Source organism: Pogoniulus pusillus, chromosome 4, assembly GCF_015220805.1.
Source record: "Pogoniulus pusillus isolate bPogPus1 chromosome 4, bPogPus1.pri, whole genome shotgun sequence".
Taxonomy (NCBI): Eukaryota; Metazoa; Chordata; class Aves; order Piciformes; family Lybiidae; genus Pogoniulus; species Pogoniulus pusillus.
The window spans coordinates 7,372,408-7,392,601 of NC_087267.1; positions in this window are offsets into that span (position 1 = coordinate 7,372,408).

Sequence of the window (20,194 nt, forward strand, 5' to 3'; positions counted from 1 at the left end):
AAAATAGTTAAGGTTTGTGTTGTATTTCTTTACACTCGTTCCTGTTAAATGTCAGATCTTTACCTTCAACATTAATTTTAGCTTCCACTAGATCATTCTGACTTTCTTATCAGAATAATATCTTGCTATGCATGAAATATGGTTTTAGAAGTGTGAATCTGGTTTCTTCGTCTACATAGTATGAATTTACTAATCTCCCAGGCAAACTACTGAGAGCTACAGAAATCCTGTATCTCCAGTGTGTAAGATCTGAAGTTTGAATGTAAAACTCACTCTGAACTTGGAATACCCCAAAGGTAGCCTGATCAGTCACTGGAAACAAAGGAAAAACTCTGTGAGGAAGGAAGACTACGAAAGGACAAAAAGGTATGTCGAAAGAGATAAAAATGACAATAATATGGTGCGGCACAGACTGGTTAATTACAGATTTACTAATAAACCCTAGGGACTGGACTTGCATTCATTTATTCATTTAGGGTAACTGAGTTTAGGGTCACATTCTTCAGTTGTGGATGAAGTCAGATGTAGTTGGAAGAGGGATAGAAAAGTGGGGAAAGGAAGTGAAAGATGCCAGCAGATGAAAGACCTCAGAAATACATGGTCTTTTGGATACTGTTATAAAAGTCTAAGTCTCTTTCCATAGTGTTGGCATGGAAGAGGTCAGTCCTGTTCTCAGTGTCGGCACTGTATGTCCTGCCCCTCTTGTTGATGTTTCTTATAACTTGAAAATTAGTAGTGGTTTGTTTGATTGTCTAAAATGAGTCGAAAGAAAGGGTTAGCAAGACAGTCATATGGGGAAAAAAAACCAAGAGGAACCAGAGTTTTGCCTATCAGGCTTTCTAGGGGCTTACAAGAGAGAATGTACAAGATTTGTTTTAATTAGTCCACATCTGAAAGAAGTGTTTTAGCTAAAATATCACCCTTGGTCTTGTTTTCTATTTCCAGTGTATACTGTAATTTTTTATTACTGCAAATGCAATGCTGTTGGTGTTGATGAAGATGTGAGCAATTTCTGATGCTGTTTGAACTAGATAGTCTGTGAAAGCCTGAGTAACTCCTTGAGCTCCTTATTTTTTAATCCAGCCTTCTTCCTTCCGTGACCTCTCCTCTCCAATTCTCCACTCTGCTCCACCCCTCCCCTCCCTCACTCTGAGACTAATATGGTCTAAGCAGTCAAATATTTAGAAAGGTTAATTTTGAGATGTATGTAACATGCAAATCCAATCCAACACAATGTGCTTAGCCTTGGCTTTAATTTTTCTGCTGAGTTAACTTTGCAACTTCACCCTCTCAAGAAGTGCCAAAACATATCCTAAGTAGTATCAAACTTAAACTAAGCTACTACATTACTAATTTTAAGAAAAGACTGACTCAATACGTTAGATAATTAATGTGGAGCACTACCTATAGCTTGTTACCATGCTCAGCACCCAGGTGGTTTTGTTTTGTTTTGTTTTTTCACAATGTAGGCTGTCCTTTTGGCAATTTCTTTCATTCCTGGCATTAAATGTTGTAATGATGGAAAGATTTGTCCTGTTCAGGTCAGCTCATAATCCCCTTTCTCTGCCTTTCCCAAAATATTACCACTCGTGTGTGTATGGCACTGAAATATTAGGCCACTCTGATTATATGCAGAGGTAGTAACAAATGGCCACAAAACATCAGCAAAACATGAGAGCTTCCAAGAAGAGGATTATGGATGCTCAGTACCTCATGCTATTGCACCCAGTGACAAAACACTGCTTCTACTCTGACTGTAAGCATAAATATATATTAACATCCTTACTGCTATGCTCCTCTGTTTTTCTTGTAGATTGTGATGCAAAGGATGCAAACTCTACAATCACTATTTCTTCTCATAATTTCTGTCCTTTCTCTGTTGTTTGTGTGCAGAGAATGGTCTATAGTGCATAGACATGTCTTTCATACAAGGTGAAATAGTTCTCAAATGTCATTGAAGTCAGTAAAATAGACTGGACTATGCTCCTCTGTTTTTCTTGTAGATTGTGATGCAAAGGATGCAAACTCTACAATCACTATTTCTTCTCTCATAATTTCTGTCCTCTCTCTGTTGTTTGTGTTCAGAGAATAGTCTCTGGCGTATGGACATGTCTTTCATACAAGGTAAAATAGTTCTCAAATGCCATTGAAGTCAGTAAAATAGACTGGACTATGCTCCTCTGTTTTTCTTGTAGTTTGTGATGCAAAGGATACAAACTCTACAATCACTATTTCTTGTCATAATTTCTGTCCTCTCTCTGTTGTTTGTGTTCAGAGAATAGTCTCTAGTGCATGGACATGTCTTTCATACAAGGTGAAATAGTTCTCAAATGTCATTGAAGTCAGTAAAATACCGTCCGTGGGCTGCCCGGGGAGGTGGTGGAGTCGCTGTCCCTGGGACTGTTCAAGGCAAGGTTGGACGTGGCACTTGGTGCCATGGTCTAGCCTTGAGCTCTGTGGTAAAGGGTTGGACTTGATGATCTGTGAGGTCTCTTCCAACCCTGATAATACTGTGATACTGTGAAAATAGACTGGACTAAAATGGATCTGAGTCTGAAGCAGCACACAATAAAAGCATCAGTATCCTTTTCCTCAGGCCTCAGTGATTAGTCAGCAGTGTTGAGGATTCTTCTTCCTGTTTCTTATTTGCGGTCGTTAAAAAACCCATCACCTGCTATCCTCTGTATCTCATGTGCTGGACAGGCAGACTTAGGAATTAGAAAAAAAGAAAGAGAAGTATCTCGTTGGGAATTGTCATGGAGAGGTTCATCTGGGTTTTGGGGGAATGAAATATGAGGCCAAATTTTAAAAGGGTTTAAATAATTTAATATTATATACACAAGGAATCCCCTTCCCCAAACTTATTTACAACTACCCCACACAAGTTCTTTGTAGGTGGTTCTGAGATTATATTACAGAATGTCTATGTACAGCAAATTGGGAATTTAGCAAAGGTTTGAAAGGATTTAGGAAGAGAGTCTGTGGCATGAAAGTGCCACTGGTAAGCTATTGAGAGTTTATGCTGTCTTAGATCGAGTTTCTCAGTTACTCACTGGCTGGAGTCAGTTTGGATGGGCCCAAATATCGTGGGTTTGAATAGTTCAGGGGTTATTGGGGCACGCTGTCTGGAGCTTCCATGGGCACAGTCAAGCTGGGAACGGCGTCTGGAGTGGCGGCTGGCCGGGAACACCTTGGTGAGTTCCCTGGGCTGGTGCTGTGGGCTGCAGTCAGGCAGCGGCAGTGGTCCCCAAAAGCAGCTGGAAGCGGCTAGGAGCAGCAGGTGGGTGGTAGAGGGTGGCAGGATAGGAGCAAGGAGTGAGATGTGAGAGAGAGGTAGCAGGGACACTGAATTGTCCCTTTTTATGAGTTTTGGTTCCAGGATTGATGGTCCTTGGGCCACAATTCTGTCCAACGAGGGCTTGGCAACAGGCCAAAACATACCAAATAAGGTGAAGTTCAAGGGTCTGGTACCCCCAAATATGGAGAGGGCTCAGGTGGATTCCCCACCCTAGGCGTGTGAGCTTATGTAACGTGTTTACCTCAACCTTCGAGGGGGCAACCCAGACTGGAAGGCACCAAGTCTATTGTGTCCCATTGTGCCCCTTAAGTTGTTTACCCCAAGTTTAGGCAGGGCAACCCCCTTTGTGAGGACAACATGTCCGGGCATGAATAGGTTTGTAAACGTAATCATTTGAGGCCTGTGCAACCCTCCACCACAGGAACGAGTGCAAGGTACTGTGTCCAGTTCTGGGCCCTTCAATTCAAGAAGGATGTTGAGGTGCTGGAACATGTCCAGAGAAGGGCAACAAGGCTGGTGAGGGGTCTGGAGCACAAATCCTATGAGGAGAGGTTGAGGGAGCTGGGGTTGTTTAGCCTGGAGAAGAGGAGGCTCAGGGGTGACCTCATTGCTGTCTACAACTACCTGAAGGGACATTGTAGCCAGGTGGGGGGGTGGCCTCTTCTCCCAGGCAACCAGCAATAGAACAAGGGGACACAGTCTCAAGTTGTGCCAGGGTAGGTATAGGCTGGATGTTAGGAGGAAGTTCTTCCCAGAGAGAGTGATTGGCATTGGAATGGGCTGCCCAGGGAGGTGGTGGAGTCACCGTCCCTGGGGGTCTTCAAGAAAAGCCTGGATGAGGCACTTAGTGCCATGGTCTATTTGACTGGCTAGGGCTGGGTGCTAGGTTGGACTGGATGATCTTGGAGATCTCTTCCAACCTGGTTGATTCTATGATTCTATGATTCTATGATTCTATGATTCTATGATTCTATGATTCTATGATTCTATGTCTGCACAACACAGCCTGGGAAAAGAAGCAGGAGGAATTGAACGGCAGACCCTTTTCTACGGAAATATTTGAGAACTCGCCGTGTTGTGAAATATATGCAAGCATTTGGTGCTGCATGGTTTATAATGCCCTGAAGCAAGTTGTAAGCCTTATCAGCATCTGGGAAGATCAGAACCTTCCGTTTGGGTTTTGATTAATCAAATATATTATGAAATCTTTGCTATGCCTGATTTTTGAGAGAGTCTATTTTTGATATTAATATGTCTCCACAGATTAGATACGGATCAGTTGTTTCATGAAAATAATTCTCTTATCTTTTCTTCTCTTGTACAAAAAATTATGTTTTTTAAAATAAAAACCATCAGATAAATATTTAAACACAGATTTCCTTCATGTGGGTGACTCTTCCATGCTATTTCACTTATAACTCTTTGTACAAATGAGATGCTTTGAAATGTAGGATGTTTAAGAGTCTCTAACTTTTGAAACAATCACTAGAGGCTTGCAGACTGCTTCCTAGGAGGAGACAGGCAGTTGTATTTCATTCAGAATCTTTATGGCTGTGTGTTAGAAGGCTGAGTGTTAAACCACGAATCTCATCCTATTAACCCAGCCATATAACCTTGAGCTATCCAGACTTGCAGATGACAACACACAGTACCTCTAACATGTACATCAGCCAGAGTGTGAGCTTTTTATCAGGTACAATTAATGTTTGAAAGTGCCTACATTAAACAGACAAGTATTTATAGTTTGACTCAAGAGCATCTACACTAAATTTTCCAGTATTAGAATAATAACATCACTCACTCCTACCACTGTATTAAGGGGCTGTCAGTAATTACATTGTAATCCTCTTTCATCTCTTTGGATAGGACTAATGAACTTTTAAAAATTTCACTAAACCAGAGGAAAATGGATGTTTTAATGTTTTAAGTCTGCATATGGAAAAAAAGACTGCTCAAAAAAGAGTGGTCTCAAGTATTTTTTTGTGCTCTCTTGCTATGCGTAGCCCAACCTTTTATTTGTGACTTTTTAGATAAAAATGAACATCACAATTTAGTATTTTAACTTGAAAAAGAGCACAGCTTTCCTCTTCAGAAAGCAAATTTACTACACAGGTGCAATCTTTCCCACGCAAAATGGCAAAACTCTTTACCACACAGGCTAGAGGTCCAAACCTGCTGGCTGCTGAGCATTCTGAGCTGCATCGGAAGATGCCTGGCAGGTACCCAGCACCTTCCAGGATCAAGTCCATAACGCATAAGCACACTAGCCACGTCTATACCAGCGACCTTAAACGTTTCGGTCTGTGGTGTCAATGATCCATGAACTAAGACAGATTTACTGTACACAAGTGACAGCAGTGGTTTAAGAAGAGTAAGTAAGGAATTTGTGTCAGCCTTTGCTTTTACATTTTTCAAGATGTATATCTTGATCCCCAGGTTTTCAGGGCAAATTCTGGGTTTCCCTGTGTGCAATCTGTGTTAGCAATTTTGTTTTTTCCTGGCCAGTAATAAATTTGCTGAGTAAACAATCAGTAGTTTAGTAAGAATGATAATTGTAGTGATGAGTTTACAAAATCACTATCACCTTCTCCTCTGTGTGAATATTTATAAGAGGCACATTTAGGACATACATCTGGCCTGAGGCTTCTGGATCGCACTGTGTACCGTGTCCCTCGTCTGCGCACACAGAGAGATCAGTGAGCTGGGGAAAGCAGTTTGAAACTCCAGAACAGGCTGCCCAGGGGCCTCTGAAGACATTCAAGAGGGAGGTATCTGGATGTGTTCCTGTGTGATCTGCCCTGGGTGATCCTGCTCTGGGAGGGGGCTGGACCAGATGACCTTTTGAGGTCACTTCCAGCCCTTGACATTCTATGATTCATTCTATGATTCTTATTCTGCAAGCCTTCATGTGGCCCAGAAAGCACTATGCATACGACCCTCTTCTTATACTACATTCTTCTTTTTTATGTCTTGCATCTTAAAAGCTACTTTTTTCTTTGGTTGGTTGGTTTGGTTTGTTTTTTAATTCTATGTGGCAGCCATTGTCTTTGCCTTTCTGTGAGCAAAGAGGTTTCTTCTGCTTCCAGTTCTGTTAGAGCGTTAGAGCTCCTTTGCTTGCTGGGGGAGCATGAAAGAGACAAGAGGGCTTTCACATCTAGATAGAGCTATGTGGTCACTTCTACGCAGAATCTGAACTCAGCAACATTTATCTGCTGGGACTGCCTGCAGCTCTGGCCTTCTTCCTACTCAGAGATGAGAGCCGCAGTGGGGCTTTGGGAGGGGGAGCTGTGCAATGAAAACACACTTGGCCTTCTCTATGTCCCTTTCCTGAGTCCTCCTCCTTACCGCTACCCTGCTTTTTCTCTCTCACACATATACATATGCATGCATGTACATAGAGATATGCAGTGCCATGTAAATGAGTGGATAGCCTGAAGGTATAAGAATACTCAGAGCATTTTAAAAGATATTGTTAAGATTATTGTTTCCAGTGTACATACTGTAAACTCATGTTTATGCAGGCACAAATGTACAAACGTATATTCGTTTTCTTTGCTCTGAAAGAAAAGCAGGCAACTTCATGACAGGGAGTTGGCAGTCAGATAAACAGCACCAGTTTAAAAATAAATAGGACGATAAATAGAGTTTCAGAAATGAACCATACTTTATCTTGTTAATTCTTACTGTGTCTGAGTAGTGATGAAAGGAACAGTGCCAGAACTCAAGGATATGATGAATAAAAAAGAGCAAAATGACAACCAAAGGCCCCAGTGACCAGAAAACAAGCTACAGTTTGTCCCCTGGAGAGAGACAGTGATGGGTTGAACTTGCCATTAGAGGGAAGATTAAGTGTCCTTGGTTCCTCAGTTAGTTAATTATACACTCAAATCTTCCCAGTATATCGCATAAGCCAGGCGTTTTGCTTTTGAATATCTGTATACTGACTACTTGGATTGCTTATTGGTTATTTCTCTTGACAACTCAAACCTGAACATTAAATCCCATTGGCAACAACTATCTGTCAAGAGCAAAAAAAATAAGATTTGTGTATTTAGTTTTCATTATAGAAGAGCTTGTAGTTGAAAAAATATGTACCTGTCAAGTTTTCGACATCTCGCTGGGGATGCAAGCAATGCTGTTGTGATTTCAAAACCTGGCTGACAAATTCACGTTCCAGTAGTAAAGACAAATCAAGGTTTTTTTTTCCCCCTTCTTTTTTTTCTTTCTTTTTTTCTTTCTTTCTGCTTTTTTCACGGCTTTGACAGTCATACATAACAATTTGAGACCTAAGTGGCACTTTGATGCACTATTCCATTATTAAGTGGTATAGTCACTATAGAATAGATGACGGGCCTGTACTCAAGGCATTGTGAATTAAACAGCTTTCAACAATGGGGAAAATTGAATGGCCTAAAGAATTCTGAAACATAAAAAAATAATGATTAAAAATGTGTTTCAGAATCAGCAAGACATATAATTTAAAATAATGTCAGGTGCTGAAATTCAGGCTACAGAAAACAGAGTATATTTTAGAAGAATCTTTAAAATTCAGAGGAAACATTAAATAATTAGCAAACATCACTAAACCTGCAATTATGAATTTTTAATATGACTCTTTGATGAATCTTAGAAAACTAGCATGACATAAAAATCCTGCCTAAAATACAAGCCTTTCTCATGTGACAGTACTTTGACAACATATTGAGTAGGTTTGCACTGGTGTTTCCTTGTGCTACAGGTAGAGATTTCAACTAAAATAACATTGCCTTAAAGTACTTAATTCTTTTGTCGATAACTATACAGTTAATCAATACATCTGGAATTAAACAACAGTTTTTGGCCAGAAGGCATGCTAATACCCCGTCGCTTTTTGTTACGATTCATTAATCATTCAGCTGCTCTCAGTAAAAGGTTTCCCCTTTTGAAGCAGAAAGTTTGATGCACCAAACAGCCACAGTGGCGAGCAGAACCAAGAGAACCAGAGAAAGGTTTCCAAAATGACTTGTTCACTGGGAAAATAAAAACTCAACAGTTACATTGATAACAATTCATGCTATATTTTTAAGTTAATAAAATGCAAGTAGATATTTTTTCCTATTAAGATAAAAAACCCCAAAAATGTAATACTTGTTATACCCCAGAGCATAATTGGTCATATATTATCTTTTGTTTTTAAGATTATTACAGGCTAAGAAATTACTTTTCAAACATTGATCCAATGAGATTACTGGGGAAAAAAGGACACCAAGCAATGAAAATTCTATTAGTCCACAAAGTTCTAAAATATTTGCTACAATACTTATCTCTCTGTGGTTCTGAAGACTCTATCAAACTGATCTCTATCTCCAAATAGGATGTGGATTACAATTTCGGTGCTTAGTACTCAAAAGTCTTCTCCCTGCCTCCTCCTCCCCCCCCCCCCCCCCCCCCCCATATTCTGCACTAGAAAGACAAAATGGAATTGTTATTTTATCCCTTTCAACTTGTAGTCCTACAAAGAGTGTAATGCTATATTTGGAACATAATGTCCTTTATGATATGGCATTGGATATAGCTCATATCTGTGATCAAGAAAATAAAAGCAACTTTCAGGTTTGGTGTGGTAAGTTAAAAGCCAAAGGTGGTTTGAGCAAGTTACTAAAAAATGTATCATCAATATCCTACTTTTTCATTCCAAGGCAGTAATTGAGACCAAAAGAAATGTAATTCTGAGAAATAAAATAAGGATTTTCTTAGTTACAATTCCTACCCCTTCACTGATTGCAGTAAATTATAAATTATGCAGTCAATGTAGGCCAACAAAAGAAGACATCTTCAAATCTCAGTCAAAGGTAATTACTTAAGTCGGCTGAATGTTCCCTTTTCATAGAGTGTGATCTCTCTTTGACAGCTCACACTGACAGATGACCTTCTCAGCGACGTTCTTATCCTCCGGATCATGAGCAGTGTGCCTCTCTCCCTGAATATCTCTATATATTTGTGACACTAAGCTTTCAAATACAGCTATTGACAAATCAGAACATCAGTCTAAGTGCTGGTCTTCCTATCACTCACAATAAAGTAGCTATCACTTGTGGTGTTGTAGAGCAAGCACATCTCTGAAAAATGAGTTCTCACCAAGTGCTAATTTGACACAGCTCGCTTGCCTTCCCATAATTGCTCTGTCATTGTCAGTTGGCAGTTCGGGCTCATTCCTGGAAGCTGTGCCGTACAATTGGATACAATTACTCCCATTTACCACCACTATTATGCCACTGATGTTGCCCAGTCCGCATATTGACATGCCTCATTAAACCTGGATGCAGGCCATTAATGAACATTGTTAGCATTTCTCTTAAACTTTTTGCCTCTAATAAACAGTCAGTGTTCCATGAAGGAGCACTGCCATCCTTGTGATATGATATTTATTATCTTATGGGGGAAGGGGACTCTGCAAATGGAAACTATCCAGATGCTGTGAGAGAGATATATGGTTAGATCAGCGGAGAATAGCCCTGATCAGGAGGATCTTTTCCATCAGGGGCATCCTACCATTAACCAAGTGACCTCTTCTATCCAAAAGACGACAGGAAGGATAAACACGATAACCTCGGGTTGGCCCAGATGCTGCAGGTTTCTCAAGGTTGCCCTGGCTCCTGCAGTTCCCCTCAGCCCCCTCCTACCCCCAGGTGGTGCTGCGGGATGCAGCAAAGAGCATTTTGCCCTGGGTCCTCAATCCATTATGTCCAGCCACTCCGACGTGCATTTTTATTCAGAGATAATTATGTGTTGATCAGAGAAGTCAGCGGCTGTCACCCATATGGCAGGCACACCTGCAGTGTGACATAGGTGGTAACGATGGCATGCTCTTGAGCTGTCATGACAGGGACAGGGACTTTATTATGTATATGTCACCATTTCTCTTAGGGAAATTATCCTTTTCCACACAATGACAATAATGAACCTTACAACACTTTCATAAACCCTGTTTCCAGGCTCTTTCCTTGACCTTCATTAAAACTCTGCCTAGCAAATTCAGTGCTTTATGAACAAAATGCAGACTTTCCAAGCAAATATAAGTGATCTTTTGGAGTTTCTTTTTAACTTCTTTACACTTGTGGCTGCTTGGACAATGACCCTGCAGAGCACATCCCACTGCTTAAGGATATCGACGACCACATACAAAAAGACTAAGACAAAGACCAACTAGCTTTCAAGTGCATGAAATCTGGATGGATCTAAAAGAGTTTCATGCTGAAAAACGGATTTATAGGAGAAATTTTGTGTCTGGGTATTAAAGGGAACCTTTCTACAGAACAGATTAGATTTAACTAAAATAGTTCATTTGGAAGTGACCTACAGCCATCACCTAGTCCATCTGCCTGACCACTTCAGGGCTGGTGTAAACTTAAAGCATGTCATTAAGAGCATTGTCAAAATGCCTCTTAAACACTGACAAGCTTGGGCCATTGGCCACCTCTCAAGGAGTCTGTTCCAGTGTAATATATAATATGGTGATATTACCCTAGAATCACTGTCCCTCACTTACAGGCTTTCTTTGCTTTATTTTTCACATGTTTCCTTCTCCTATTTGGTTCGTGGTACAACAGAAAGTCTCTGTGGAACTGAAACCAAAGAACAGAGAGAAAGGCATTTTGTATCCAGAGAAGGAAGAAGAAAAAAAAGTGATCTTATGCTGTTTCTTTCAGGCATCTGCCAAAGGCCTGATCTAAGTATCAAAAAGAAAAGGGAAACTGAAGAACTCCCATAATAATGTCTATTATTTAGGTTTGGGGTTTAAAAAAAAAAAATATTACAGAGCATTCTAATTACAGTGTTCTCAGTTAAAAATTAAAGATTGAGACATTAGAATAATGTAAAGCAATTTGTCATCTTTTTTCACAGCTAGCTTTTCTGTTTTTAAAGACCAAAAAGTTTGAACATGGAGTTTAAGTTGGTATTCTTCACCTTTGGGTTATCTTTCATACAGATATTCATGTGTGAGTGAGTGCCTGCAATATCCCTGCTTGCTGTGATTGTGCTTGACATATTTCTCCCGTTTTGATATATACAAATCTACTTTCTGCAACACTATTTCAATAGCAATGGAGTACTTCAGAGCAGAAGTAATTTCTTACATGTGAATGCTGTCTATCTGTCTAGAGAGAATTGAGGGATCTGGGAATTTAGCTTTAAATTTACATTTTAACTTTAAATGGCTTTGGCAAAAGTTACAAGCAGGAAAAAAATGTAAAATTTGGGGCAGTTTCAAACTTATGAACTTTCTTAGTCTCTTTTAAATCTAAATATTGTACTGTTGAAAGTGCTTATGGGACACATATATGAATATTGGAATAACATGCCCTTTGGTTCAGCTGTGGTCTAAATAACCCTGTAGAATGCTGAAGTGTGCAAAAAATATCCAAAAACATTAACTGGATAAGTCTGTCTTTTATACTCAGTAGCTTACTATTTTGTTCACATCAATTTGAATATTTCCCTCCATTATTGCTTCAAATTAGTTTGACAAATATAAGGAGAGGAGATGAATCTGAATTTCTCAGATGTATTTCTAAGGTGTTATCATTGATTTAATCAGTTAATCACCACAATTACAAATAGTAATATCATGATGCTACATTTGAAAATGGAAATGCACAATGCCTCATCAGCCACTGAAGTCCTTAAGTTTCCTGTTGGTATCCTGTTCAATATTTTAAGAGACTGTAAAAGTATTGCACTCTCACTGGAGACAAGCAAATAAGTGGAGTACACAGGCAACTGAAAATTCATTAAAATGTAGGTCATCCAAAAATAATTACTAGAGCTGAAACTGCTGAGGATACAAAGTTAACTATGTTGAGAAACAAAAAATGCCTCGTTTGACAAGAGTGCTCAAATCTCCATTTGCATCCAGAAATAGCATCATAAATAATAGCCTGGTGCTAACTATCAGTGGACTCTTATGTTATAGTGCCCAGTATATATTACATTGATATGACTCTGTGATGATCACTACCAAGTGAATATATGCAAACTCTCCCATCTTCCATTCAAACATTAATTGAACACCATTTAATTAATTAGAAATAATCACATTACACAACAGAATGATATAGATGCTGAAAGTACTGTTTGCATATCAGGTTAAGCTAGTACTCATAGCTTCTTGAATATCTTAGATATGTATGTGATCTTAAAAATAGGCAGCAAAGCAGTAATATAGCACAACTTTCCCCTCACCCCCCAGCATTTTTTGATGTAAGATGATTTGCTTTGCTATCTGGGAGGCAAATGGTATTGTCTTGCAACAATATAATTCTGCCTTTTCTGAATCTGATCACTGCTCTTCAGTCTTTATGAGAGGAAAAAAAAACATTATCTAGGATGAGTTAAAGTCAAAAGATAACAAAATCTAAATGAAATAGCGATTTTTTTCTTTTCTTCCTATCTGAATAGGAATGTATGATATGACAAGAACCATATGGGTCACAGAGTCTTGTCCTGCATGTAGTAAACCATGACACAATAAATAATCCAAGAGTGCTTCTGCTCTCACTTTCCCCGTGAGCCACGCAGTGCTCGCCTGTCTCCTAAACACATATGAACTGGTGAGTGCTAAAAAATTGAAATATCTCAAAACTTTAGAGCATCAAAAGACAACAAGAAAAGCAACAAAGGAAACCATTGCACATTTCGATTCTTGCAGCGGGCAGGAATTTGGTTTCATTTTGTGTAGTAGATCCGTGTGAGAAACTGGCGGCTACACATTTTGGTGTACATCTTATTCTATGGCAATAGCAGGAAACTATCATTTGACACATTTTGGTGTACATCTTATTCTATGGCAATAGCAGGAAACTATCATTTGACACATTTTGGTGTACATCTTATTCTATGGCAATAGCAGGAAACTACCATTTGATACATTTTGGTGTACATTTTATTCTATGACAATAGCAGGAAACTATCATTTGACACATTTTGGTGTACATCTTATTCTATGGCAATAGCAGGAAACTACCATTTGAATAGCTTATGAAGTTTTGTATTCATCATCTTCCATGTATATATTAATTATGGAGGATGCTGACTATTAGTCTGAGAAAAAGAAAAGAGAATGAGCCTGTGGTTGATTGTCAAGGCTTCTAATTAAAAAAACCCCAAACACTAGTGAACTTTTTTTTTTTTTTTTTTTAATAAGAGAAATGATGCTGGTGTACTTACAAAGTCTTCATTGCAATCCTTTTACTTAGAAGTTCCACTGGAATCAGTGTGTGATGGTTTGGGGGTTACCCCACCACTCCCACACTTTGTATTTGCCCCAGCTAGCTCAGATGGACCCTGGGAATATAGATGAAGCAATTTATTTACAGCTAGCAGAATTTACAAGCAGCTATTTACAATATATACAGTTATATACAATTATATACAGAAATATACAAAAGGATAAACAATACAGAAGCACAACTCCCCTCCCAGAAACCTGAGTCCCCAGGAGGGGCTCTCAAACCACCCCAACACCTCCCCCGGCCCTCTCAACCTTACCCCAGTTCTCAGGAAGAAGAGAGGTGCGGCCAAGAGGTTAGGGAGCAAGGTTAGTAGGAGCAGGGTTAATGAGATGTGACCAGGTCTGAAGACAAAGGCAGAAGAGAAAGACAAAATGGAGAAAGTTTACTTCTTCTTCCAGGAGTTCTCAGCGTAACTGTGAGAGAAGTTGACATCAATTGTTTTCATTTCACTGCCCGTTATCTAGTTCTTTTACCAAAACATTCTAGCTTGCTTCAAACTAGCACACAGTGACAGCTCCAAACTCTGTAAGCTAACTTACAGAGTTAAATAAGTGATGGAGAGGCTAAGAATACTTATTGGAAATATAGTCTCCAAGCTTGCAGTGATTTATCTTCTAGTCAATAAATAAATCAATCAATAAATAATTAATAACATCTACAGCTATGTTTTCTGGTGCCAAAGAGAGTAGGCTAGTATAGATTATTCCACTGTTAAGGTAATTCCATCACAAATCAACATCAGAAACAAAAAGAAAGTAATTGGGAAACACATGTACCTTAATTTATATTCTCTGTATTTTTTGTTCTGCTCAGGTAGCTTTGTGTTTTCTTCTCCAGAACAAGTCTATGCAGAGATAGAGCTTTCAGATTCTTAAATAGTGTGGTGCATAACTCATTAGGAACCTCTAAATCAGACAGGAAGAAGATCTGGGGGAAAACTCACTGGACAGTTACCACAGGAAAAGAATTCCCTCAGAAATATCCTTGAGCAATGAATGTGGTGACAGCTGGGGTCCTGCAGTTCAAAAGCTGATTTAGAGTAACAGTGGATGCTGAAGTCTTATTAGCAGTGTTTCAGTTCCTAATGCAACGGTGGCTATGAGGAGGTAACAAGATTGGACTATCTACAGGGAAGGGCTCAGGTAATAAATTAAATTGGAGCAGACCAAGTTTATGATTAGGGGGAACAAATCTCAGAGTTCTGTGAATCTGTGTAATTGCATCTATGCATATCCTGTGTGTGCCTCTTCTGCTTCTCCAGATCCAGAAGAAATTTGTTTCTAAAACAACAAGAAAATTTACTAGAACAAGCTCCACAACGTAGAATCATAGAATTGTTTTAGCTGGAAAACAACTCTAAAATCATTAGATCAACTCTAAGATCATCAATCTAACACAACTATGGCCATATAAACTGTGTCCCTAAGTGCCGTGTCCACACATTTCTTGAACACCTCCCTAGGTAACCTACTACAATACCTGGCCACTCTTTCCATAAAGAAAATTTTCCTAGTATCTAATCTAAACTTTCCCTGGAACAATTTCAGGTCATTTCCTCTTTTCCTATTACCTGATACAGGACAGAAGAGACCAACCCCCGTTTCACTACAATCTCCTTTCAGGGAGTTGCAAAGAGCAATGAGGTCTCCCCTCATCCTCCTTTTCTCCAGGTTAAACAATCTCACTTCCCTTAGGTGCTCCTTGTAAGCTTTGTTCTCTAGACCCTTCATCAGTTTTGTTGCCCTTCTATGAACATGCTCCAGGAACTCAATCTCTTTCCTGCAGTGAGGGACACAAAACTGAACACAGGATTTGTGCTGCAGCCTCATCAGTGCCAAGTATAGGGGCACAATGACTTCCCAACTTCTATTGAGAAGTCACATTATTCCTGATACAGGCCAAGATATTCTTGGCCATCTAAGCACACTGCTGACTCACGTTCAGACAGATGTCAACTAACATCCCCTGGTCCTTTTCTACCAGGCAAATTTCCAGCCACTATGCCACAACCATGTAGTGTTGCATGGGGTTGGTGTGACCCAAGTATAGGACCCTGCACTTGTCTTTTATAAACCTCATACAATTGACTCTGGCCTATTGATCCAACCTGTCCAGATCTCTTCAAAGTGTCTTTCTACACTCAAAGAGATCAACATTCCCACCCAATTTAGTGTCTTCTGCAAACTTACTGAGGGTGGACTCAATTCCCTCATTCAGGTAATTGAAAAAGATGTTAAAGAGATCTGGCTGCAAAACTCAGCCCTGGGGAACACTACTAGTGATTTGCTGCCATCTGGGTTTAGCTCCATTCACCACCGCCCTTTGAGCCCAGACATCCAGACAGTTCATATTCCAACAAATTGCCCACCCATCCTCAACATAAGCAGCCACTTTCTCCAGGAGAATGCTGTGAGAAAGGATGTCAAAGGCTTTATTACAGTCCAGATAAACAACATCCACAGTCTTCATCTGCTAAACATGTCACCTTGCTACAGAAGGAGATCAGGTTCATTAAGCAGGATGTGTCCTTCATGAACCCATGCTAACTGCATCTGATCATCTGATTGCCCTGCACATGCTGTATAATGTCACTCAAGATGACCTGCTCCATGACCTTCCCTGGCACCAAATCAGATTAACAGTTTTGTAGTTTCCTGGGTCCTCCTTCCTGGGCCCTTATTGTAGATAGGCATCACATTTGACAAGTTCCAATCAGCTGAGACCTCCCCAGTTAGCCAGAACTGCTGATAAGTGATGGGAAATGGCTTGATGAGTGTTTTCATGACCTCCTTCAGTACCCTGTGCCACCCAGTCCCATATATTTATGAGCTTGCTTCCTTCAACAAACAGAACTTGTGAAAAATATAACTCACTTTTTAGCTTTCTGCAAGGTGATTGATTGCTATGTTGGTGATCCCATCATAATGTTTAGGATAGGATAGGACAGGACAAGACAGGATAGGATAGGAAGTTTGCGTGGAAGGATTTGGATGAAGGCAGTGGGAGCAGTTCTGAGGAGACTGGGATAGAATGAAGGTGATGGGTAAAGAAGAATCTGGCTCAATGGAAGATTTTCAGCCTATGTGCAGAGAATTTCTTCATGGGGAAAATGGACTGAATCTTCATTGCAGGGGAAAGGTGTCAGATAATGGCTGGTCAGGGAAGGATATGTATACAGAAGTAGGAGGGGATGATGACATTTGGGAATGCAGAGAAAGGATCTGGGATTCAGATTACCTGAGCTAGCAGATGTTGGGACAAGATGACTCAGAACAGTCAAATGATTTTTTTTTGGTGAAGAAATGAATATAGGAAGAAAAGAAAATGTCTGTGAGGAAACAAATGCAAATCAAATGATAGCTTGTGAGTAGGAGTTTATGCAATTTGTGAAAGGAAAAGGGGGAAGAGAAAGAGGCAGGGAAAGATAAAATCATAAAGGAAGAGCAGGGAAAGTAAAAAGAAAAGCTTTGATCCACCACCTTAGTTGCTTTAAAGGGGATTATTTTTCTCCATTATGCAGGAGAGAAACTGATGGAAAAAGATCATTTTCTTCTTTCTTCTTTCTCCTTCATCATCTCACTTCAGTCCCACTCCAGAACATATCTGTGGGTCCCCAGATGTTACGATAATGAACATACTATAAAATCTAAAACAGATAGATCAATAAATATGGTCTGGAATTCGACATTGAAATATAGGTAACTTTCAGGACAACAATGGCATATTAGGGAATGTTTGCACCTCTACCATTGAGGTGGGGCACCATCTGTCATGCCTCACACACAGACCTCAGAAAGAATGTTAGAGTACAGTGTGGCAAGATAGAAAGTAGACAATATGCAGGAAAAGTAAATCAAGAAAATGAAATGTGAAATATGCATCTCTGTAGTTCTCTCTGAGTAGATACAAACAGCATCTCTTCATCCATAGCTTTTAATACTTCAGGTGGTGACAAAGCAATGAAATGTGTAGGGCAATGGAAATAGCTTCTTTTATCAGAAAATATAGTATTTCTTTGTTCTTGCTTTCACATGTATGTCATGAGACAAATTTCACATTTCTCAAAGTTAGCAATCCATGACACATTCATTTAGAACCATAAGGCTATCAGATTCCTTAAACAAATAATGTTTGTAGACCAAGATATTAGTGTGTATGTATTCCACATATTTGTATTGCAAATGCATTAATTTTTTCAACATGTGGAATAATTTGGGCACATTTCTTCCAATACAGTATCACAGTATCACAGTATCACCAAGGCTGGAAGAAACCTCATAGATCATCAAGTCCAACCCTTTACCACAGAGCTCAAGGCTAGACCATGGCACCAAGTGCCACGTCCAATCCTGCCTTGAACAGCTCCAGGGACGGCGACTCCACCACCTCCCCAGGCAGCCCATTCCAGTGTCCAATGACTCTCTCAGTGAAGAACTTTCTCCTCACCTAGAGCCTAAATTTCCCCTGGCGTAGCTTGAGGCTGTGTCCTCTTGTTCTGGTGCTGGCCACCTGAAAGAAGAGAGCATGGCAATATAATCTCTGCAATGCTTTACTACATTGAATGGTTTTAACAGGTATTCTTCATACGTATACAAAATTATATATGCATATATTTGCATGTAGAGTTAGAAATCTGACTTAAGGTATTTTATCACCTGTTTAATTTAAAATTTATCTTATTAATTTATTTATTTTCAATCTGAATTCATACATTTATTGAAGAAGTACACAGTTTTATTGCAATGGCAGATTTTTCTGCAACAAATACCTGTAACCACCACCAATAAGTATTTAAAATACCAAATCTGAAAAAAATTGTGATCCCAAGCAAATTATTTTTTGCAGAAGTTAGCAGTAATACTATATTATATATTACATGTGTGCTGTCATACTCGAGGACACAATAACCCTCTGGATATGTTATAAATTAAATTAACTCTGCTGAAGAAAAAAATACAACAGCAAATGGAGAGACTTGGAGCCTGAAGCCAGGAGATCTTCATCAACAGAGTCTGCTTCAACAGTTCTGTAGTTAACTTTCAGAAGCATGGTGTCCTCCTGCTGATCTTAAACAGAACCCCTATTCATGACCAAAATAACTGCACAGGTCAGTGAAGTATTTGTTGTATTTTGATTTCAAGACAGGAATGCTGCTATCTGATAATAAATACAACAGAAGTTCTTTGTTTCTGCAGAGATTGCAAATTATGAAAGATTCTGTTACTGATCTGCTCAGTGTTACTGCTTAGAGACCTAGAATGCACATTGACTAGGCTATAATGGCTTCTGTATTTATGGTTCCCTTCACAGATCCGTTTAGTTGGCAATGTTGAAGATGTTTGTGCCTGATGTTGCATAATTTCTGTTTTTCTGAAGCACATCACCCTACTAATTTTTGTGCAACAAGTGCTTGTTATCTAAGGCCATAAGTCACTTGATCGAAACATTTGCTTGGCAACATCAGTTCAAAAGGGCTTTGCCATTCTCAGAGACAGGGACACAGCGAAGGATGGCAGTTCAGGATTTCCACTGCTCTAACAGTCCCAAAAACTTTTCAGTTACCAGAGACCTAGGCCTGTTCTCACTGGACTCAATTTTGTAGCATAAAAGAAGGTAAGTAAACAAAAGTTAGTTCTACCAATTGTTTGTGAAAAAGACTCAATGGCTCTAACGAAGATGTAGCCTTCAGTCGTGGTTGGCAAACAGCACAGATAATACTCTCCTCCTAAATCCAGGTAGTGAAGTGTCTGAGTTTCTTGATCCGTGGCAGGAAAAGAAACAGTTCCATCTTGCCTAGCCCACCAAATGCTACTATTATATTGTTGTAGCAATAAACATACTGCAAATGAGGGTTTCATTCATACCTCTGCATTTGTCAGCAGGACCAGTGCTCTGCTTTGGCAAACCAGATAGCTGAGATGTCACAGAATTTGAAGCAGCTCCTGAATGTGTCATATGATAGATTGAAATATGGTCCACTTCATGCTGCTTTTCAAAACCATCTGCCAATTCTATCACAGAATCACAGAATGTTAATGTGGAAGGGACCTCCAGAGATCAAGTCCAACCTCCCCTGCCAAACGCAGGATCACCTAGGTTAGTCTGCACAGGAATGCCTCCAGGTGGGTTTTTAAAGCCTCCAGAGAAGGAGACTCCACAACCTCTCTGGGCAGCCTGTTCCAGCCTGTCACCCTCACTGTAAATAAGTTTGTCCTTATGTTGAGGTGAAACCTTCTATGTTCAAGTTTGTATTCATCATTCCTTGTTTTACTACTGCAGACCACCAAAAAAAAAGATTGGCCCCCTCCACTTGACTGCCATGCCTCAGATATTTATACACATTGATCAAATCCCCTCTCAGCCTTCTCTTCTCCAGAATAAATGGCTCCATCAGTCTGTGTTCATAGGGAAGGTGCTCAAAAACCCTCTCCAGCAAGTGCCTGTCTCTACTGACTTGGGGAACCCAAAACTGGACACTATTCCAGATGTGGTCTCAGTAGGGCAGAGTAGAGGGGGAGAAGAACCTTCCTAGACTTGCAAACCACAAGTTTCTTGATGCACCCCAGGATGCCATTGAACCTCTTGGCCAAAAGGACATATTGTTCTCCCATGGAGAATTTGCTGA